This window comes from Medicago sativa, chromosome 6 (assembly GCF_051527215.1).
Source record: "Medicago sativa cultivar Bolivia chromosome 6, Bolivia_mono, whole genome shotgun sequence".
In the NCBI taxonomy this organism is placed as follows: Eukaryota; Viridiplantae; Streptophyta; class Magnoliopsida; order Fabales; family Fabaceae; genus Medicago; species Medicago sativa.
In genome coordinates, this window is record NC_140754.1 from 86,894,305 (window position 1) to 86,918,796 (window position 24,492).

The window sequence follows — 24,492 nt, forward strand, 5'->3', positions numbered from 1 at the left end:
CCATGCGCGATATAATGTCTTATGATGGTCGATATAACCATTTGGGGGTGTTTCTATGGTTTTGGGCGGTGATTTCAGACAAATTTTGCCAGTGATAAGAAAGGGATGCAGACAAGATATACTTGCTTCATCCATCAACTCATCAAAGTTGTGGAGTCACTGTAAGGTTCTCACACTTACAACAAATATGTGTTTAAGTGGTTCAACCGTTCGTGCCGAGCAAGATGAGATAAGAAAGTTTGTCGATTGGATGCTTTCAATTGGAAATGGAATAGGATCCGCCAACGAGAGTGCAGAAATGAACGTACTCATTCCTGATGAGTTGTTGATAAAAGATTCCTCTGATCCGTTGCGTTCTCTGGTTGATTTTGTTTATCCGGATTTTTTGCAAAACATGAAGATCTCAGATTTTTTCCAAGAGTGGGGGATACTTGGTCCTACACTGGACGCAGTTGAACACGTAAAAAATTCCTCCTATCATTGGTTCCAAGAGACGAAAAGGAATATATCAGTTTTGATTTGGTTTGCAAATCAGACGAGAATAATGAGGTACAAAGCGAATGGTTTACCACCGAATTCTTAAACAATATCAAGTTTTCCGATATTCCAAACCACAAGTTGAGATTTAAAGTTGGATGTCCAGTTATGTTGATGAGGAACATTGACCAAGCAACTGGGTTGTGCAATGGGACTAGGTTGATCGTAGACAATCTTTGGAAGAACTTTATCGGTGCAACTGTTATTACCGAAAAAAATGTTGGTGAAAAAGTAATTATTCCAAGAATGAACTTAGTTCCGAGTGATCCTAAACTGCCTTTCAAATTTACTATGAGACAGATCCAGTTGGCTTTGTGTTTTGCAATGACAATAAATAAAAGTCAGGGTCAGTCGTTGTCTCATGTTGGAATCTATCTTTCCGAACCGGTTTTTACTCATGGACAGTTGTACGTCGCTGTGTCGAGAGTCACTTCCAAAAAGGGATTGAAAATGCTTATACTGGATGAAGAAAATCGCGTGTGTACTGAGACCACTAATGTTGTGTACCGTGATGTTTTTCGGAACATTTAATCGGTCGTTCCTGATGACGCAGGTGGGTATGAGTTTTTTTTTCTCTTTTGAACTTCGTTGTGTGTGTGTGTGTGTGTGTGTGTGTGTGTGTGTGTGTGTGTGTGTGTGTGTTATTTGGATATGAATTGGTTGTTGCTACTTGCAACCATTCTAATAGTTGCGTAAATAAAGATTAATGGATTGGTCATGTAGATAAACTACAATTCTGCAACTAACAATTGAGATCACACTTCTTATTTCATTGTATAAAATCCAATGACATTTATTGTTGTGCAAAGAACATGTTGAGTGATCGATTTGTTATAGGGACTAATATGTTATATGGAGTAATATTTTTGATGTAATATCCCGCTTAACAACACTGTCATTTGTCATTTATTTGTGTTAGCTATTTTTCAAATTATCTATGAGATTTTAAGCAAGGGCAAAATGGGTATTTGCCAACCAAGAGATTGTTTAATAGGAAAATTCTAAAATTTTCCACACAATTCCATCCCTTTCTCTCTCTAAAACATTTCCATAATTTCTTCCCCTTCTCTCTCTGAAACCCATCGGCCATCATCTTCTTCAACCCTCTCTATCACAAATTTTTCATTTCTTCATGAAATCATCAAAATTAAGCAACAAATAGGTTCCTTGTGGTGCTATTACAAGTGTTTGGCAAGCAAAATTCATCCTTCCCTCTCCTTGAAGCAAAAACAGCCCCTTCTCCCATTGCCATTCATAATCTTCATTTTGGCCCCAATCTCATGGAAATCATCAAATAAGCTAGCTTTTGGAGTACCCATGATGGAATGAACATTAAGTAAGTGTCAAGCTCTTTCTTCTCTTCCTTTTCCATGAAAATCAATCTATCCACCTCACCTCTAATGCTACTTTTGTTAAAATTGTTTAATTCAATGTCTAGGAATGCAATATATGTTGTGGTGGTGGTGGTGGTGAGTTGTTTGATGCATAAGGAGCTTATGAATGACATTCATGGTGAGTTTACTAGTAAGTTGAATTTTTGGAGAAATGGATTGATAGTAGAAGCATGGAACTTAAGAGAATTATTATGGAAAAGTGATTTAACAACCTTGATAAGTTGTTATTGATGTATTTTGAGTTGTGTTTGTTGCTATAAGTAGTTATAATTGAAATTCATGATTTTGAGACGAATATTCGCATGATCTTCATTGGCTCATATATGCTGTTGTGTAATCCATAATTGAGTAACTATTGGATTTTTGGATTCTACGCTTAATTCCCTTCAGTTTGGATATAAATTTTGTATGTTTCGGATTAGGAACGAACTCAGAAAGTGCGTTTGAAGTTGTGAATTTCTGCTGGAAAAACTGTTACGGGTTTGGAACAGGACTCCACTAAAATGGTAAGAAGTCTCTCCCTGTAACTCCGAATCAAGTGGTTGTTGTTGCTATGGTTAGCTAACGAAATTTCGGACGTTTTGGCACCCGTTTCACTGATTTTGGTCCAGTATTGAAGTCTGTAGATAATTTTGAAGTTGAGGGCAGAAGTAGGATTTTGTGCTGAACCGAGATTCAAGTTGGTGATGAATTAAGCGGTTGCAGTTTTGGACTGCTATTCGGATGAACGAATAGAGGCAGTGGCGAAGATGCTCAATTGATGCTTATAATTGTTCCAGAGTCTGGAATAAGATAAGGTGAGTTCCTTTTAGTTAGAAACTTCCCTTTGGGTAGTTAAAATTATGATTTTAGAATAATAGAACATGATTTGGTACATTAGAACATAATTTAGTAACATTATGATTAAGGTTCACACCCTTGCTAGTGTACTCTAAAATAGTTTTTATGTTGATAAATATGCTTATGGTAATGTAGGAGTTAGAGGAAAATTATTATGATAAGTTTTACGTGAGTATGAATAAATATGCAATTTCGGCTAACATTCCGGAAAGTGAAAAATTGTTGAATTTTATTACTTTATTTCGACTCTTAGCTAACATAAATTATATTTTTAAAGTGATATGATGGTTTGGTTTGGCTAAGACTCTAAATTCTCATTTTTATCGAATATTAGCCGAAATTGTATTATGAATATCCTCTAATCATATACTACCATAGTGTATATTTATTTGTGTGAAAGAATGTTTAGAGTAAATTAGCCATTGAAACAAATCATTCATGAGTAGATTTCCAATCATTGGAAAGAAAAGAATTCTAAGTATGAAAGTTCGACTTAATTAGTCGAATTTAATTTATCAGGATATGGGGAAATCTTATAACCTTTTAGGAATGGCATATGACAACGATATGCCTAGAACCTAAATAGGTTAGTATCAGAATTAATTTCAGAATAAAGACGAAATTACCACGTCTTTATTATTAGACTCAGGAAAATTATCATTATAAGAAAATCAGTTAAGATAAGTTATTCCTCTCTAGCTCCCCGTCAGTAGTGGAGTTGAGGATTAACTCAGTTATCAGAGAATCAGTTCAGTTTATAATATTAAATAATTTATAAGTCATGGCTTTCGCTATTCCCGCCAGTTGGATACGAAAGGTTCCCGCCAGTTGGAACGGGCACTATCCGTAAGGATGACCCCATGACAATAAGAGGAGTCCGGTATCCCCGTCAGTTGGGTTCCCGCCAGTTGGAAATTATTACCGGTCAGAGTGGAATAAATTCTGGGGTTACTCCACCTGGGTTTATTCCGTAAAATCAACTCATATAATATTGTTTGTTCAACGCTAACATTTCTAACATAATATGACAGACATTATGATTATAATTATGATTATGAGTTGAGTATTAGTATCAGGATTATATCAATCTTTTAGACAGCGATCCTAATTATCCCCCGATCGCGCAGTTATGCATGATAAATTGCATAAACCCAAAAATGGTTGAGTTTAGAGACAAATGGCGATCCTAGGTTCCCTGAGATTGCCTACAGCCTAGGATAGGTGGAACTCACTGAGACATCCCGTCTCACCCCAATCCCTTTTATTTTATTTCAGAGACACAGGTGGATCGCAAGCAGGGCAGTTCGTGATGAAGTAGAAGAAGAAGCTGGACAATTATATTTACTTGTCATTGCATGTATGTTGTACACGTCAGTGGTACTATTTTAAATGTATAGACAAGTAGTTTTATGATATGTTCGGAAGAAATTTTATTATTGTAATTTTAATGTATCCAATGCCAAGTTTAACGAGCATACTAGATATCCTAGGTAATTTCTAGTATGGGTGTTACAATTTGGTATCAGAGCAGGTCGATTCAGATCGTGCCTTGGGTCATTAGAATTCAATAAAATGCAGTGGGACTATTGGGTTCCGGATGTTTATTCTAAATGTCATATCTACCTGAGCCTGATCAACTCAATCTAGTATATGACAGTTAGAACGAATGTCTGAGAGCTGAATAGGACCTAGGAGGAATGAAGCATAAGAAGAAGGAAAGTCAGGGTGTCAGGTTTATAGGGAATTTTGCTAAGGAAGTATTCGACGCCAGATGGTGGCTGATAAACTGTGAAGCTGAAGATTCTTCAAGCACATAAGGGAAATGTTAAGATTAAGACGGAGTACTATGTATTGTTGAACGACACTTTTTATGTGGATACCGTAGAAGTAAGATATTCAGGGTGACTAAGGGATAATTGCAACTTTGACAGGAACCGCAATATAAGAGGCATAAGTAAGGTATAGAAGAAATGAGTATTTCTAAAGGCGTAACTAGAACTGCGGGATCAGAAGATGAACTTGATATGAGAAAATTATCTGATGAACAATGGAATTCATAAACTCTCGGTGGGTGTAGAGTATGTAAGAAGTGAAAGACTTGAATGCCGAAACGAGCTGGATTTTGATGCTTGAACTGTTAGGTGAACTAATTATGGAATAAGTAAATTATTTTGGAGCAGACAAGGAAACCCCGATGTGAGCAATGAATGGACGACGTAAGTTAGATAAACTATGTCGGATTAGTCAAACCTCCCGAATCTAAAGTGCTAGATTTATGAATTAGAAAGTGAAGATGCTATACCGCATAAGAGTCAAGAAGGATGAATAAATAGTAGTGGAAAGATCCTTACGGATTAGAGCATGAATTAGATGCATTTTTTAGCAAGGAATTGCAGAAAAGTTAAACTAATAAGGATTGTACTCTAAGGAAATTGAATAAGACCTCTTGCATTTATCATGATATTAAGTTGTTCTTCGAACTAAGAAATACAAGTATAACAGTAAGTGGAAAGAGATCCCGGTAATGGTCAGAGACAAGATGTAAATTTTTGATCGGAATGGAAAATAAAGATTTAATAATAATAAGTTGCGGAAGTTCGGTGAACTAATGGACAAATGATGTCAAGCTCTTTCAACGGAATGTCGAGGATAAGAATGTATTAATGCATGAATACAATACGTTGATGTGTTAAAGATTAAATCAAGATTTTTGAATTTGAAAATTATTTTAAGGTTCTGCTACAGGAAAAAATTGTCGCTAGTGTAAAAGAGTTAAGAATGAAGTAAAGTATTGAGGAATTAAACGTTTTTATCTGATGATTTTTCTGATGCAAATGTCTTGAAAACCAAAAGAATGATTTTGTTAACTAAATCGAATTTTGGGAGTCGAAGTTACTACAGAGGAGATCATAAGTGTATCTGTCAACACAGACAAGAACAAACTAAATGGAAATAAGCCTCGAATATTCAAGTATGTTTTAGTTCATAACTAATGTGAATGTGAGAATCATTCAAGGAACACTTTGCGAAAACAAGTATGTAGTGCATGTTTAAAGAAAAATTTGCAGTATTTGAAAATGACTCGTCAGTGATTATAAGTCGGTGCTCGAAATAGCAAGAAGTGTAAAGTTAGCCCCATGTTCATAACATGTAGTAATGAGATGGAGAAATTTACAGTATGGTTGGAGCAGTACGCCTAAGCGAAGTGAACTAATAAATCAGAGTAGCGCAGCAAGATATTAATCAGCAAGAAGTAACATAATGTGCAAAAGTTTAAGACTTTGAATGAGATATTCATGGGAAATCTTAAGAGACGAATTAAACAATTTTCCAAACCGCATAATTCACAGATATAAAAAGTTCAAGTAGTAAGAGTAGGATGAAGGTGTTCCCACCTTATTAAATATAAGAAATTTGAATCACCTATAGTATGTAACCCGGTTAATCGACGCCGTGATTTCGAAGAATGACTTAGAAGTATCAGATTAGTTAAAAGGAGTCATGTATGAGGCAAAGATATAAATGTTGTATCTTGAAGATTTTATTTTTATTTTGGTTTGAAATACTATCATGAAATATCAGGTATATTAACATGTATCTGAGGGAACAGATACTACTCAGAATATGAATGCAAATGCTTGAATGCAATTTTAGTCTTGAAGTTTAGGAATCTAAACTCCATATTTTTGAGGTAAAGAAAAGATTGATATCACACAAATGGGACTACGCATGTTCAGGTTATGAGTATGGAATTAAGAAAAAGATGATAAGACATTCCCTAGAGTAACAGCTATAACAATATTGTTCAAGAATGAAATGTATATTTTGAACATATAAGTTCAAGAGAAGATCTATGATGATACTTTTTACTCATCCTAATATGATCAAGGTGTATCGTGATTGATTTAAATTCTGGTATAGAAGAAGCAAAGTTGAATGACTACAAATATATGTTATGTATTAAGCTATCAGTTGTACTACCTCGTGTATTGTGTACTCGCCAGTCAGTGCACCATTCTCATATAAGATTTATATATTTAATGTACTCGCCAGTTAGTACACTATGTATTTAAATCTGATTTATGGATTGTACTCGTCAGTTAGTACTTCCAACAGATGTTAGAGGTAGCACAATGTTGAGTTTATTCATATAAAACATAACAGACATCAGAAGTAACATTTACCTATTTATGTATTGATTAACGGAGAAAGTTGGAATAATTCTTACTTTCGATGAAATAAACTTGACGTTAGATATTACTCAGAGTAGGGACGATCTTATACAGAGTATGATATGATTATCATTATAAGACCTCGTTATTTGGGGCATAGTTCAGAAATAAAATTTTATTGGGACCAGACATATACCATGAAAGATCACTCAAAGGTCATATCTGTCCAAGACAAGATAAAAGTTGACGAAGTCGATAGAAGTGTTACTTTAGTAAACGTATGAGATTTTTCAAGAATTCAGTAAAGGTAAACAGGTAGGAGTAACCTAAGACAATTTATAAAGAGTATGTGGAACAAGGAATTTACTCGAAAGATATCAGATACATCGGTTAGCTTTACAATCCACTATGTTCGGAATGTGTATAATGTATTCCACAAATCACAGACAAGAAGGTTATTATCGAACCTTTTCGACATATGAGATTGGAAAAGATGACCTGAAATCGGTTTAACATATTAATTCAAGTCAGTTGTATCTATGGCTAGGTAGTCGGAAGACTTTATGTAACAAGGGAAACCGATAATTTAGTCGAATAAAGAGAATCAGTTGGTAACAGACGTATGTGGAAGTTTAAGATCGAAAGTATCGAGGAATTATTTGTACTTATTATCAGGTAAAATCTAAATTTCGAGGACGAAATTTTCTTAAGGGGGGTAGAGTGTAATATCCCGCTTAACAACACTGTCATTTGTCATTTATTTGTGTTAGCTATTTTTCAAATTATCTATGAGATTTTAAGCAAGGGCAAAATGGGTATTTGCCAACCAAGAGATTGTTTAATAGGAAAATTCTAAAATTTTCCACACAATTCCATCCCTTTCTCTCTCTAAAACATTTCCATAATTTCTTCCCCTTCTCTCTCTGAAACCCATCGGCCATCATCTTCTTCAACCCTCTCTATCACAAATTTTTCATTTCTTCATGAAATCATCAAAATTAAGCAACAAATAGGTTCCTTGTGGTGCTATTACAAGTGTTTGGCAAGCAAAATTCATCCTTCCCTCTCCTTGAAGCAAAAACAGCCCCTTCTCCCATTGCCATTCATAATCTTCATTTTGGCCCCAATCTCATGGAAATCATCAAATAAGCTAGCTTTTGGAGTACCCATGATGGAATGAACATTAAGTAAGTGTCAAGCTCTTTCTTCTCTTCCTTTTCCATGAAAATCAATCTATCCACCTCACCTCTAATGCTACTTTTGTTAAAATTGTTTAATTCAATGTCTAGGAATGCAATATATGTTGTGGTGGTGCTGGTGGTGAGTTGTTTGATGCATAAGGAGCTTATGAATGACATTCATGGTGAGTTTACTAGTAAGTTGAATTTTTGGAGAAATGGATTGAAAGTAGAAGCATGGAACTTAAGAGAATTATTATGGAAAAGTGATTTAACAACCTTGATAAGTTGTTATTGATGTATTTTGAGTTGTGTTTGTTGCTATAAGTAGTTATAATTGAAATTCATGATTTTGAGACGAATATTCGCAAGATCTTCATTGGCTCATATATGCTGTTGTGTAATCCATAATTGAGTAACTATTGGATTTTTGGATTCTACGCTTAATTCCCTTCAGTTTGGATATAAATTTTGTATGTTTCGGATTAGGAACGAACTCAGAAAGTGCGTTTGAAGTTGTGAATTTCTGCTGGAAAAACTGTTACGGGTTTGGAACAGGACTCCACTAAAATGGTAAGAAGTCTCTCCCTGTAACTCCGAATCAAGTGGTTGTTGTTGCTATGGTTAGCTAACGAAATTTCGGACGTTTTGGCACCCGTTTCACTGATTTTGGTCCAGTATTGAAGTCTGTAGATAATTTTGAAGTTGAGGGCAGAAGTAGGATTTTGTGCTGAACCGAGATTCAAGTTGGTGATGAATTAAGCGGTTGCAGTTTTGGACTGCTATTCGGATGACTGAATAGAGGCAGTGGCGAAGATGCTCAATTGATGCTTATAATTGTTCCAGAGTCTGGAATAAGATAAGGTGAGTTCCTTTTAGTTAGAAACTTCCCTTTGGGTAGTTAAAATTATGATTTTAGAATAATAGAACATGATTTGGTACATTAGAACATAATTTAGTAACATTATGATTAAGGTTCACACCCTTGCTAGTGTACTCTAAAATAGTTTTTATGTTGATAAATATGCTTATGGTAATGTAGGAGTTAGAGGAAAATTATTATGATAAGTTTTACGTGAGTATGAATAAATATGCAATTTCGGCTAACATTCCGGAAAGTGAAAATTGTTGAATTTTATTACTTTATTTCGACTCTTAGCTAACATAAATTATATTTTTAAAGTGATATGATGGTTTGGTTTGGCTAAGACTCTAAATTCTCATTTTTATCGAATATTAGCCGAAATTGTATTATGAATATCCTCTAATCATATACTACCATAGTTTATATTTATTTGTGTGAAAGAATGTTTAGAGTAAATTAGCCATTGAAACAAATCATTCATGAGTAGATTTCCAATCATTGGAAAGAAAAGAATTCTAAGTATGAAAGTTCGACTTAATTAGTCGAATTTAATTTATCAGGATATGGGGAAATCTTATAACCTTTTAGGAATGGCATATGACAACGATATGCCTAGAACCTGAATAGGTTAGTATCAGAATTAATTTCAGAATAAAGACAAAATTACCACGTCTTTATTATTTGACTCAGGAAAATTATCATTATAAGAAAATCAGTTAAGATAAGTTATTCCTCTCTAGCTCCCCGTCAGTAGTGGAGTTGAGGATTAACTCAGTTATCAGAGAATCAGTTCAGTTTATAATATTAAATAATTTATAAGTCATGGCTTTCGCTATTCCCGCCAGTTGGATACGAAAGGTTCCCGCCAGTTGGAACGGGCACTATCCGTAAGGATGACCCCATGACAATAAGAGGAGTCCGGTATCCCCGTCAGTTGGGTTCCCGCCAGTTGGAAATTATTACCGGTCAGAGTGGAATAAATTCTGGGGTTACTCCACCTGGGTTTATTCCGTAAAATCAACTCATATAATATTGTTTGTTCAACGCTAACATTTCTAACATAATATGACAGACATTATGATTATAATTATGATTATGAGTTGAGTATTAGTATCAGGATTATATCAATCTTTTAGACAGCGATCCTAATTATCCCCCGATCGCGCAGTTATGCATGATAAATTGCATAAACCCAAAAATGGTTGAGTTTAGAGACAAATGGCGATCCTAGGTTCCCTGAGATTGCCTACAGCCTAGGATAGGTGGAACTCACTGAGACATCCCGTCTCACCCCAATCCCTTTTATTTTATTTCAGAGACACAGGTGGATCGCAAGCAGGGCAGTTCGTGATGAAGTAGAAGAAGAAGCTGGACAATTATATTTACTTGTCATTGCATGTATGTTGTACACGTCAGTGGTACTATTTTAAATGTATAGACAAGTAGTTTTATGATATGTTCGGAAGAAATTTTATTATTGTAATTTTAATGTATCCAATGCCAAGTTTAACGAGCATACTAGATATCCTAGGTAATTTCTAGTATGGGTGTTACATTTGATCCTTTTTTGATAATATTTTTGGTCTCATGTACCTTCAGGTGTTGGTTTTGTGCTTCAGGTGACGTGATATCATTTAGATGTACACAGGCTCACGTTAATGGAATTTCTATGGCATTAAAATATCATTTGACCAATTGCAATAGGTGCAATACCTTCTTTTCAACAACGAACTTAACACTGTCTGATACATTAATGTGTTTATCTACTGAGACTTCAGTTTTTCTATTATCTGATAGAGCAACTCCAATATTCTCATACTCAGTTTAATTTTATTTATAATGTCAGTATCCTTCTGATCTTTCTCATTTTTCCTAATGTAAGCCGTACTCTTCCAGTGACCATATTATCAGCTATATGTTCTGCTTCATTTTTTTATACAATCAGCTATATATCCGTCTTTTTTTTCTTTGTTCTTTGGAGTGCCTATGTTTATGTGCATGCACAAGAGAATTTTGTAGTCCCTTTTTCAAGCATTTTTTGTTGTGTTTTTGTTGATGAGTTATTTTATAATATGCTTAGTTAAAAAAAGTGATAGATAGTTGGTGTCTTTGTCGTTGTTTGTTATACTTATTTGTTACACGATTGAATAATTACAAATTCGTGTTGGATGTTAAGATGAATCAAGTGTATGCACGATATTAACATTGTATATATAAGGGTATCCGCTATAGAAATTATGGAATTTGAAAGAAACTGTATATAAGGGCATTTGGTAGAAACTGTATATGCCCAGTTATATGCATAATAGCCAAAAAAAAAAAAAACAAGACTCATGATGTCTCCGTGATTACTTTTAGTCATCCGTGTAAAATATTCCGACATTAAACACTAATATTTCAACGTTACATCCGTTAAATCATTCCTGTTTATCGATACGAAAATCCAAATAACTATATACGCATTGATATTTGTATATAATATGCAATCGAAAATACGATAACGATGTGTTTTATTAATATATTGTGTATAAAATAATGAATTTGTCATTTAATTAGATTTTATATAAAAAAATAGTCGTAATTCTAGCCCGTGCTTGGCACGGGTTTCCAAGCTAGTTATATACATTTGCACAATTTTTTTTTAAAAGTACACGTGTCAACCTATTAGTGAAAGGCTCATTTAATGTTATTTCTCATGTACACACAAGATATGAAAGAGGAAAATGTTGTGTGCAAAAAGTCAGAATTTGAGAGGAGTATTTAATGCACCAATGTTTTCTTTTATGTACACAATAAATATGAAAAAGTTTATAATAGAAACAACAATCATAATTTGGTGAATTAACCTAAAATGTTATCTCTATTTGGTAGGAATATTTAATGCACCATGATTTCAATCAAAAGTTTACATATGAAATTATTGTTTTGTTATTACATCATTTTTGTATTGTTACGCCTTATTTTTTATTTTGAATTGAAACTTCAAATTTTGTTCTTACTAAAAATCTAAGAAAAAAATTAGAATGCATCGTCTTTGTAATCTAAATCTATATCTATATCTATATCTATATCTATATTATATACAAATGCAAATGTTTTACCTTGACCTATATTAAATGCTTCTTTTCTATTAGACTCTCCACATGTGCATTGTGCCACTTGGCAAATGATGATTAAAATTCTAAATTTTCATGGCACTAATTATATAAGGCAATGTTAATTGGCAAGATTAAATTTCTCATTTAACTTTTCTCTGTCGTCATTTAAATTTGTTAATTTTTGTTTATTTCATCAAACAAAAAATAGTAATTCTTGGAATGCTTGATAATCCTTAGGAAAAAAAAAGAGGAAAAAGCCCCTATATTATTTTCACATGGAATAATACCATAAAATATAACAGTTTGTTCTTTGTTTAATTGGAAAAATTGGTACCTAACGTACACAAATAAAAAAAGAGTCACAATAATTTATATGTCTATCTAGCATATAAAATAATTAGTTTTTTATTTCAACAAAAAAATGCCCAAATACTAACAATAAATTATAATCACTTAGATAAAATATTCTAACAATACATTATAATCACTTAGATAAAATATAATAGGCCCTACAAAATTAGGACCATTTTTGTTTCAAAAATTAAATAAAAAATCAGGACCAAATTTTTTTACTCACGATTTGATTAGTGACAACATAAATAATTCAATTACAACATAACTAATTTAGATGTATGTAGCAAAAAAATAATGGAACAAATTCTCAGTTTGAATGTCTCATAATGAGTTGACTCTCCATTAACCACCAATAATTATTTTGCAATTGGTTCTTTATTTCAAAATAGAAATTAAATTATTGTTGAAATGGATATAAAGGTTAACAATCCATGTGAATCACTTGAAAAAAAAAATGAGTCTACGAATAACCGTTAGATAAATAGTGTACACCAAAAAATTAGGGAGATAATATTAATTAGAATGAATCAAATTATTAGTGAAAATAGCTAATAAAACGTGTACCGAAATATTAGTGAAAATTATTAGAAAAACATTTAGCAAAATATTGGTGAAAATGACTCAGGGAAAAAAAGTGCAAAAAAATATTAGTGAAAATTATTAGAAAAACGTGTAGCAAAATGGGAGAGAATTGTTTGACTTAAAACTGTCACATGATGTAAATTTAATGCATATTCATTTTCATTAAAATCTTATCACTACAATTTAATTGACTTAACAAAACAACATTCTCGATTATCCCATAAATAGGCTAAGTCTGCAGTCATTTTCCACCATATCATTGCTTCCGTCTCTTTTTCAAAAGTATCAAAATATTCTTGATTTGATGCAAGCTTTCAAAATTATCAAAATATACCTTGCAATGTATCAAGGAGTTTTTGGTGGGATTTCACTTCTTGGAGCAATGGGTTTCTCTCATTTTCCTAAGCATATGGTGAAACTAGCTATCGCATTCTTACACTTTGATGTCCCATAGTCTTTTGATGTGTTATGAAACTAAGTATAAGATGTATTTTTTTTTTCCTAACCTCATGTGCAGGGCTATACCATTCTATATTGGTGGATACTTTACTGTTCATTTTTGTATCGAGAGCTTGATTTTGTATGAATTGTTCTTATATAATAATGATTATATTTAAATGTTAGGGTGTTGTCGAGATAGATAGTCCTAATTATACATGAAACATCGTTGAATCTGATCGAAAATCTTTAAAATTACAATATGTATGAAATCAAAGCAAAAGTAAATATAAGGATTACTTACCAATTTACTTAAAAGCTATTATTTAATTTGTGTTTCCATAGGGTTTCTCACATGTATTTATTTTTTTATTTTTCTATATTATATTTTGGCTTTGTTGCACATATAGGAACTTGCGTTGTAGTCATTGAATTAATTGACAAATGTATTGTTTTTTCAATATTCTAGCTGCAATTGTATATGGAAAATAAATTGCATTTTTTTATGCAACCCTGATTTGGAGACTTTTTTGGATGGAATATCTACATTTGATGTCTTTGCAATGTCTTTCCTTATTTTACCATCAATGTAAAGTTAAGGTGCAAAGCTTATGAATATGACACAGTTGGTGAAGAAAAAATGTATCCTATGTCATAATACAAATGTTGGTTATGTATAAGGGACTATGGATTAACGCCTATGCTATTGTAATTTAGATCTTTTCTATCAGAATGTGAATTGATATTTCTAACGGTATCACTAATATTCTGTTTATTTTAATAAAAAATTGTTGTTTCACACAAAAATCAAGAGGGTTTTAATTGAGACATAGCTTTTAAGTTGTGTCAATACCTGTGAATCAATTAGATCATTACATTAAGTCATTGCCTCTTAATCAATTAAATTATGAATGAAATTTCTCTATACAAAAAAAATTCTATTTCTATTTTCTTTTTATATATCTTTCTTTCTCACATTTACTTTTTTGAATAAAGAGAGGAAAGGAACACATTTTTCATTAAAAAGAATGGAATACATTGAAAATGTAGAGTAAAATATAAGAAATTTCTTATTTACCCATCAATAAAATGTGAATTAACCTATATGAGTTGACACCAATAAAAATCATTCATATATGTTAACTATGGGTTGACACCAATAAAAATCATTTATTTATGTTAGCGTAAGACATAATAATTTTGATTAGTGTCAACTTAAATGGGTAAATTCACATTTTGTTGACGGCTAATGTAACTGTTAACGTATAAAAATATAAGAGCGGGAGCGGCATTGTCATTTGATAGATAAGGAAAAATCAATAAAATAAGTTTAGGAATTTTTTCTAGGGAAAATAAGTTTATTATTTTTCTAAGACATGTACTTTTTTTGACATGGGACAAATGTTTAAAGGTCATGGGAGTGTTTGAAGAAGTCAAAACATGGTGGAATGTTAACGAAGAGCGATGCAGATAAAATTAAATAGAGTGTATAATTAAAAAAACGTAATTCATGTTGTATTAACATTAAAAAAAGAACCATTTTAAAACGATTTCATTTTGCAAATTGATCACTCATTTTTGGATGAAAAGGGTACTTTTTTTTTTTGACAAAATGAAAAGGGTACTTACTCTCAATATTTAATTAGAATAGTATAGTCTTTTTTAAGAGTATATACACACACACACATGTTAAGGGAGATAATTAAGTTGTGATGCCTTAGGCTATGACTTCATTTGTCTTGCTTTTTATACGGGTTTGTTTTGGTCTTTCATGTTGTTAAAGATTTTCCTCTTCCGTTAAAGCAAACCTTTGTTTGTACTTTTATTTTAGTTAAAAAAAAAACAAATACTTTATTGTTAAATTTGTCAAAAACAATAATTAGACCATCACATACTTTCCTTTTATAAATAGACATTAATTGCAATTATTGTAAATTTGAATTTGATTTCAAATTATGCCAAAAAAATATGCACTGTTTTGCATTATTTTACCCTTTCATGTGTAGGGGAAGAGGAGATGTTTGGGTCTATTTTTATGTTTTTTATATTAGTATTACGCTTAAAAAGAAAATAAAAAGAAAAAACTTAAGTCTGTTTTTTTTAGAGAACTTTAGGTGCATTTATTTAGGTATTCTTTTGTATAGTGATTAAAAAAAGTTAGAAGGGAGCATTATATAAATAATAGCGACACTAATGACTAAATTACAACTGTCTCATATGAGATTCGAACTCTGTCATTTGAGGTTACAAGTCAAACTATGTCACTTTATATAGTGACTCATCAAAGGCCTTACGACGGTCCATCTATTCAAGATATGCAGATGAACAACGTCTTTTGAAGGCTCTCGCATAATACAATTCAGGCTCATCACAACACATAACGGGATCTCTGGACGACCTCATATGTTATCTTACCATATCCACGATCATTACTGGCCCCTGATGTCCATAGAAGCATGATACCTCTGCCACGCCATGTATCATGTGTCTGTTTTGCAGGTACCGTCGTCACTCGCCTTAACCATCAACAATACACTCACCGGGGCATCTCCTCCACCGTTCCTGTACTCCATCGCACGTGTATCATAATCGATTCATCCTTAAGGTTTGTTTTTAGACAGTTTAGTTCTAACAACCACAAAAATTGTATTTTAAATTAAGAACCATGTGAAGAGTAGCTAAAGAAATGCATCTAAGCTTTTTTTTCCAAAAAAAAAAAATAATAATAATTTACATTGGCAAAAAAAAATTAATAATGCATATCTTCATTTAAAAAATTATATTACTTAAAATATAAAAAATAGTTTTTCGGTAAAACATTTCCCGTGCGGGCACGGGTCTCAAACTAGTAATATGTGATTCACGTCATTTGAACAAATTCTTTTTTGGTTACAAAAAAGTTTAGGTGGATTCGGCTCCGGTCACCACCAGGGTCAGGGCAGGCCTCCGGGCCCAAAGGGCACTTATAGAGGTACTTACAGATCACCCACCAACACCGTCCTCACATCGACAGCGGGAATCGAACACATGTACCTTCTGAGGGGAAGTGGCCCGTTCCTTACCAACTGAGTCAACGTGTGTTTGCGTCATTTGAACAAATTCCTTCCATAATATATTAACATATGTCGATATTATTTTGTTGAACCAATCATATTGCATCAATTTGATCTTTTACTAAAAAGTGTTGAAACGATTTTTCTTTAATTTTAAATGGTCAACAAATCATAGCCATACTATTATTGAAAATATGTATTTTATTATCTTAAATGCATTGTAAATTAACCGTTATAATTTGACACGAAGATATCTGATGATCACAATAACCATTTTTTTTAAGGAATATTTATTTGCCTTAACTACTAAGAAAATTCTAAGCCTATAGTGGTATTCCCGTAACCGAAAATAAGGGATGCGTTTACAGAAAAAATAAAAAAAAAAATAATTGAAATTCATTAATATGTTTAATTTACGACAGTTGTAAGAATTCTTCCAATATTACATTTTTTTTTTTTGGAGAAATCAAAATGAAATATATATATAAATATAATGACAGTGCAGCTCCATGCACAAGAAGTGCAAAGGATACCACTAACAAAGTTACATATTCAAAGTCCTACAGTAGATCCAACAAACAGACAAAAATAAAAATCAGCAGACACCCATACAAGGGAGCGGGTATCTCCACCAATCATGATAACAGTAATGAAAAGAAGCCTGTTTTGCTTTCAGCCATAGAAAAGATAGTAATTTGACTTTCTCTAAGAGGACCAAGGATGTAGACACCGTATCTTTGAAAATACGGTTATTCCGTTCCTTCCAGAGTACCCAAACACAAACAAACCATATAACCTTAAAGAACGAATGAGTACTACGCGGCATCCCTGCCAAGAAGGAAACCTGAATGAAGTGATCACGAAGCTGACGAGGATGGACCATAGACAACCCTTGTAACACCCATACTAGACGTATCTAGAAAGTCTAGCATGTGAGTTAGTTTAGTACTGGATACTTAAACTTTACAACATAAAAAGCTTCAAATGGATTTCTTATACAACAAATGCGTTCGTACAATAAATTACAACTCAACTTTTCTGAAGTATTAAATATGCATCCTTGAATATCCTCATCTCCCGGCAATAGGTACGAACGAACACTTGTCGCAACCTCCATCCGGCTACTAGCTTGCTAAACCATCCTGATATCTGAAACAAATAAGGATTGGGATGAGACATAATGTCTCAGTGAGTTCCACCTAATCCTAGGCTATAGGCAACCACGGGGGAAACCTACGGTCACCACGTGTCTACAATACAACCTGTCGGTTGATTATACGTGTGTGGGGACTTGCTTTCTTAGACGGTCGTGCATACTAGGGCCGTCATAATTCCATCTTAACTTGTTATAGGCTTCTCTTCTATACGTGTCATGGCGATCAAGGGGAAACTAAAACCGCTTTGCCAAGAATACACTCTATGCATCAAAGCTCTCATTCTCCTATCATGACACGATTCTAAACCGGACGATTAGGGGAAACCTAAGATCGTCATCGGCATATCTTTCTTTACTTGCTTCTACTTGCTTAATATGTTGTTTCTATAACATATCATCTTTTATCACAAAAGTGATCCTTGCTATCTTACTACTTCTTGACGAACTACGCCAAGTCTCTACTTGTTCTTGACAATCTACGTCAAGGCTCTATGACATAACATATAAATGTATGAACATTATGCATAGTTAGCTTCATTGATTATGTTAGCGTGTAACAAACAACTTTATCTGAATTCATTTTATGGATTAGTCCCGAGTGGAGTAACCCCAGAAGCTAATCCCTTACTACCGGTGAAGTGCTTAGCAAGAGCGCACCGGACTCCCTTAGTGAACGTGCGGGTCCCTTACGGCTTACCCCATTCCCCTTGGAGAACCTTTTATATCCAACCTTGGATGGAATACAAAAGACACGACACTTTAACTTAGTGAAATGCGGCTCCCTTTCGGCTTAACCATTCCCCGTGGGGAACCCCTTGAATCCAACCTTGGAAGGATTTCAAGAGACATAACACTCTTCTTAAAACTTGGTCTTATGCATGTATGAAGGTTATACCTAAAACATGCTATCTCTTTACCTCGGGTCCTTAAACAATCCAACTACAGGTAAACTTATTGATTGCTTAACTTACTTTATGAATAGATATCTAATCATTCAAATCTTAGTATACTTGATTCTATGCTTAACTATCTAGTTCTCGACAAGCTATGTCGAGGCTCTATATTATTTCCCTTGCTTAATGATTAACTTGCTACCCGATTCAAGATATAATTCTCTCGTTTGCCAAGCATCACTAAGCATGTAAATACTTGCTTCATTCTTGAGAAAGTCTCTTTAAAAAGATCATCATATGGGACCTTGGTTTGAGGGGTTTACTTTCATAAAAGACTGCACGAGAAAATCCGGCACCAAAACATCAAATCTGCCTGAAATGGGTACACAGGGCAGATTGTGCTGTTTACTTGCCATGGCGAGTAAACTTGCTCGCGAGGCGAGTAAAACATTGGTTCTGTTCTGTTTACTTGCCATGGCGAGTACTAGCTCGCTATGGCGAGTTGTGACAGTCCAGAACTTGTAAAATTGGTATTTTAACCCCAAAGACCTCAAACCAAGTGTCTCTAAGTATATTGGAACATATTTGATCATAGGATACTTGTAAAACACTCATATGGCAAGTATTAGCATGATTAGAAAGCATGGCAAGAAAAGGGCAACTAAACTCAAACTTATAAACCCTAAAATGCATATTATCCTTACAAGATAAACACATGATCCCAAAGGGAGGATAGCTATCTAAGGAACTCACCTTAACATAAACTTGACAATCCTTCAAGCCCTAAGCTCAAGCAATCAAAACCCTAGCTCTTGATCTACATGCTCCCTTTGATCATACCATATCAAACTAGTTGTTTTTCTTGCAATCCAAGGCTCCATAATCCTTGCTTCCTCATCCATCTTTAATTACCTATTCCAACTCAAAGCTTCCACCATCCAAACACTAGCTTCAAGATTCATTCCTTGTGATGATGGAGTTGGAAAACAAACTCAATCCAAGTCCAATATTGCTTCTTTGATCTTGAAGAAACTTTATCATGTACAAGTTCAAGCTTCCAACATAATCTTCACTTAATACCCAAAAACCCTAACTTTGAATCCATCTCTTGAGAGGAAGAAAAGAGAAATCAAACAAAACCCAAACTTCTTTAAGCTTAATGCATCATGAAGGAACAAAGTCTAGAAGCTTACCATGGAGGGAAGAAGATTTTGCAAGATTTGGTGGAGAGGAGAGGAAGGGCGATGGGAGAAGAAGAAAAAGAGAGAAGGAAGACTTGGTCAACTCTTGGAAAGAGAAAGGGAAAAGATTATGAGATATTTGTGACCACAACCAAATAAATATCCTTTCACATGCAATTACCAAATTGCCCTTGCCTTAAGCGTGTTAAATACGACACCGATACTTTTCCCGTGTTATGCTGACATGTCATAAAATATTAAATATTAACCCACTTACCATGAATTATTTCCTCTGGCACGTTTAACAGGTAATATACCGATACTGACAGGCGGGATGTTACATTCTACCCCCCTTAAATAAATTTCGTCCTTGAAATTTAGAAACCATCTACCAATCTCTGAAACTAAACTCGTCTTCTTTGATTCCCAATTATACAAAATATGTTCGTACTCACTCCAAAGGGTTCGAAGTATATAACTCATCCTCTATCTTTATTCGCATAAACGTATATAGTCTCCTTAGTCTTTTTCTTTTCCTTAAAGTCCCAAAACTATCATAGAACGTTGTGTTTGAAACACACTTTTGCTACATGTGGACTAGTTGCCTCTATTCCATATCTCAACCGCTTAACATAACTATTCAGATAAGTAACTTCTCACTAACTAAAACACTCAGGATTTGCCTTTATACTGGGGTCCTACCGGAATCCAGGTTTGCCCTGCAGTTCTTTCTCGCATCTGAAACATCTTATCATGCATACATCTTACTATGCATACATAATCTTTCTTACCGCATCTTGCGATTTATATCTCTTACTCATGTTACTTATCTTGATAATTATATAAATCTCTTAACTCTTTCAAGCTCTTCAAAAACCTTTCTAACTTGACACGAAGAAGCGAAATCCATTACGCCGATCCTCCAGAAAATCTATTAACCAATTTATGGTTCTCTTGCTCTTGAAACTTCTAATATGTCTGCTTACACTTGGACTTGAATACTCTTAGCAAAAAAAAATATGTGCATCCCGTACGATATTAATATCATACGAATATTGCCATCTCCTTTTAAAACTTTATCTCTATAATACTTGCATACTTCTGAATATCGCTTCTTGTTAGTTAATAACGATACCCAAACTAGTACTTTACTTCAAGAAATTTCTAAACTTTGGTACATAGGTTCTTGGAACGAACATTTTCTTGAATAAAGAAAATCTCATTTTGAAACCGAGTTTGTAATGGTACTCAGATCCACAGGACGAGTCTCTAAATTTTATTAAAAAGGTTTTACACTCGCCCTAAACTTGTCTATATCAAGTTGGTCCTGAAGTCCGTACGTCTTAAGTGAGCTTGCTCACTTACGGCGCAACTCATCGGTTTCATCAATGTTTAATATCATATTTTTAAAACAATTTCGTTCCCAAGTTCCTTGATACCAATCTTAACTTTAAGAAAGTTATACTCATAACTTGACACTATTCCAACAAGTATCGTTATCATTTAACAAGTTTGATACAGGAGGGTATGCACTTCATCGTATAAATCTTGTGTACCTTATTCCAATATTATAGCATATGCTCTTCTACACATTCGACAACATCGATTAAACAACCTGACTACTTCATCTGTGGTAACTCTAGTCTTCTTTGTCTTGCTTAAGTGAAGATACATTTCTCATTCTTTTACATTTAATCATCACTGACCGCATAAACATCAATACTTACTTGCTACATCGAGAATTCCCCGTTCGTCTCATAGTACTTCTTATTAAAACTTGTATTACTTTCCCAAACATTCTCCGTGAAGATTCTTACAACCAAAGTTCCATGTTCCATGGTCACCGTTCAAATCTTTTACCGATTAATGTCTGCGGCGCTACTCTGATTCCCACCGGTTGGCTTTGACTAGTTCTCTAATCCGTTGAGACGAGTGAACTTCACACTCCTTCTATCATTTCAATACTATCTTCTTGAACTCTTCTCAAAACTTTCTATGTTGCGACCAACACTGCAACCTTGCTCTACCCTTTGCTCGTAAGATATCTCAAGATAGACTTTTCTCTTGACATATAAATGCCTTACTTACACTTATTCTCGAGAAATCTCAACTCATAGAGTACATCTTTGTTACTACATACTTACTATTTCCATGATTTGTCCTTCCGAATTCCCATGGCAAACTCATCTCGCATTGAACGTATCTGCCTTATGCATCTAACACGGTATCTTCGTATTCTCTGTTACTACATTTTGCTTAATCGGACCTATGTTTGCTCGTTGATTTTTTTTTCTTTCAAATGGAACTTTGTAAATTGGCACATGGGTTATTGACGTTGATGATTTTCCACTGTATACATTTATAAAATATACTGAACCTAAGCCCCAGTTGTTACTCTAAATTCACAGGACAAGTTGACAACACATACGTGCCATCAAATCATAGTCCTAGTGAGCTTCGTATACTCTACGCGAGTCGTAACAATCGGTACCTGCAAAAATTTCTTTTGAATTTCCAAATATCAACTTCAACCACCCATATGCTTATGTCTTTCTAAAATCTTGTAAATTTTATGATTCAATATCCTAACGAGCTTTAGCAAGTTAATTAAGCAAAGCATAGGTTCGGGGGATACGTCATATTTTCACAAAATCCATGAACCTTCTGATTTCTTATAACTCCGCACCACTTGAATTCTTACTCATGTCTTCACTTCCGTGACGTCCATTCTCGATACCAGAACCTCTAAACTCTTGATCTGATCATTTCCTCGACCCTTGACACATTAACTTCCAAAGTTACCTTAATCGTACCGATTTTCGTTAATAGTTGCTCATGCCTTTTCCTTTGAAAATCTTAGGATGTGATATGCATTCATTACTTGATATCATAAAAGGTTTTTTGTTGCGTAAAAGAGTGTGAAGACAACTCCCCATTAGCCACTATAGATCCTAGGAACGAATTGGCAATTTTTGAAAAACTCAAATTTCGCTCCAGGTTCGCTATTGGCGAGTTTCTTCAGCTCAATTTTCCTAATAACATTCTTTACATGAATATTCTTATTTCTCTAGTAATCCAATGCATATCATTCATTCCCATCATCGTAAAATATTCTACTACATATGCACGTCAACATCAACCTACTTCGATAAAGTTCTCAGCACGTCGGAAATCAATGCCTTAGTTCTGACAACGTAAACTTTCGCTTAAATCCTTAACAAAATCCCTGACAGCCTACTAATTCAGTCAACCACGCCGACTTCTTTCCAACTTATAGCCTTGCACTTATGTTCTAGAATACAATTCCTTCCTGTACAATAAATCTGTTTAAACAACAGCTCTTACTGAAACTTCAGATCATACGTAGATATTTCCAAACTTTCTACTTACGGGTATACGAAGTATCTACAACATCTTACCCAACAACGTCGGAACGTCCCTTCTTAACATTACCTTACATTCCCGAAGAGTTCACACTTCTATTACTTAGTTCACCGGCCACCTATTGGCACAATCAAACTTCTTACTAATACTCCTTCTGAGTTCATACTTTCTAATGCATCTTCATCACACACTTCGTTCCTCCAGGGTCTTATTCAGCTCTCAGGCATCCATTCTAATCGTCGAATGTTAAATTGAGTTGATCAGGCTCAATTAACAATGACAACTAGAACATTTACCCGGAACCCAATGGTCCCACAACCTTTGTTGTAACTTAATGACCCAAGGCACAGTCTGAAACGACCTGCTCTGATACCAAATGTAACACCCATACTAGACGTATCTAGAAAGTCTAGCATGTGAGTTAGTTTAGTACTGGATACTTAAACTTTCCAACATAAAAAGCTTCAAATGGATTTCTTATACAACAAATGCGTTCGTACAATAAATTACAACTCAACTTTTCTGAAGTATTAAATATGCATCCTTGAATATCCTCATCTCCCGGCAATAGGTACGAACGAACACTTGTCGCAACCTCCATCCGGCTACTAGCTTGCTAAACCATCCTGATATCTGAAACAAATAAGGATTGGGATGAGACATAATGTCTCAGTGAGTTCCACTTAATCCTAGGCTATAGGCAACCACGGGGGAAACCTACGGTCACCACGTGTCTACAATACAACCTGTCGGTTGATTATACGTGTGTGGGGACTTGCTTTCTTAGACGGTCGTGCATACTAGGGCCGTCATAATTCCATCTTAACTTGTTATAGGCTTCTCTTCTATACGTGTCATGGCGATCAAGGGGAAACTAAAACCGCTTTGCCAAGAATACACTCTATGCATCAAGTCTCTCATACTCCTATCATGACACGATTCTAAACCGGACGATTAGGGGAAACCTAAGATCGTCATCGGCATATCTTTCTTTACTTGCTTCTACTTGCTTAATATGTTGTTTCTATAACATATCATCTCTTATCACAAAAGTGATCCTTGCTATCTTACTACTTCTTGACGAACTACGCCAAGTCTCTACTTGTTCTTGACAATCTACGTCAAGGCTCTATGACATAACATATAAATGTATGAACATTATGCATAGTTAGCTTCATTGATTATGTTAGCGTGTAACAAACAACTTTATCTGAATTCATTTTATGGATTAGTCCCGAGTGGAGTAACCCCAGAAGCTAATCCCTTACTACCGGTGAAGTGCTTAGCAAGAGCGCACCGGACTCCCTTAGTGAACGTGCGGGTCCCTTACGGCTTACCCCATTCCCCTTGGAGAACCTTTTATATCC

At 34.3% G+C, this 24,492-nt stretch overlaps 3 long non-coding RNA genes and 1 pseudogene across 3 annotated transcripts; 3 read left to right on the forward strand and 1 right to left on the reverse strand.

The window, feature by feature from the left end:
- The first annotated feature begins 2 nt into the window (after positions 1-2).
- LOC146917778 (uncharacterized) lies at positions 3-1,068 on the forward strand (annotated as a pseudogene).
- Positions 1,069-1,418: 350 nt separating this feature from the next.
- On the forward strand, positions 1,419-4,246 carry LOC146917779 (uncharacterized). Its single transcript, XR_015015886.1, has 5 exons — positions 1,419-1,873; positions 1,976-2,049; positions 2,354-2,437; positions 2,543-2,728; positions 4,047-4,246. It is a non-coding gene; the product is annotated as an uncharacterized LOC146917779 (long non-coding RNA).
- Positions 4,247-7,159: 2,913 nt separating this feature from the next.
- On the forward strand, positions 7,160-10,502 carry LOC146917780 (uncharacterized). Its single transcript, XR_015015887.1, has 5 exons — positions 7,160-8,130; positions 8,233-8,306; positions 8,611-8,694; positions 8,800-8,985; positions 10,303-10,502. It is a non-coding gene; the product is annotated as an uncharacterized LOC146917780 (long non-coding RNA).
- A 6,971-nt stretch (positions 10,503-17,473) lies between these two features.
- Positions 17,474-20,063, reverse strand: LOC146917781 (uncharacterized). Its single transcript, XR_015015894.1, has 2 exons — positions 19,314-20,063; positions 17,474-17,660 (listed from the first exon to the last, which is right to left on the reverse strand). It is a non-coding gene; the product is annotated as an uncharacterized LOC146917781 (long non-coding RNA).
- Between the last annotated feature and the right edge of the window lie 4,429 nt (positions 20,064-24,492).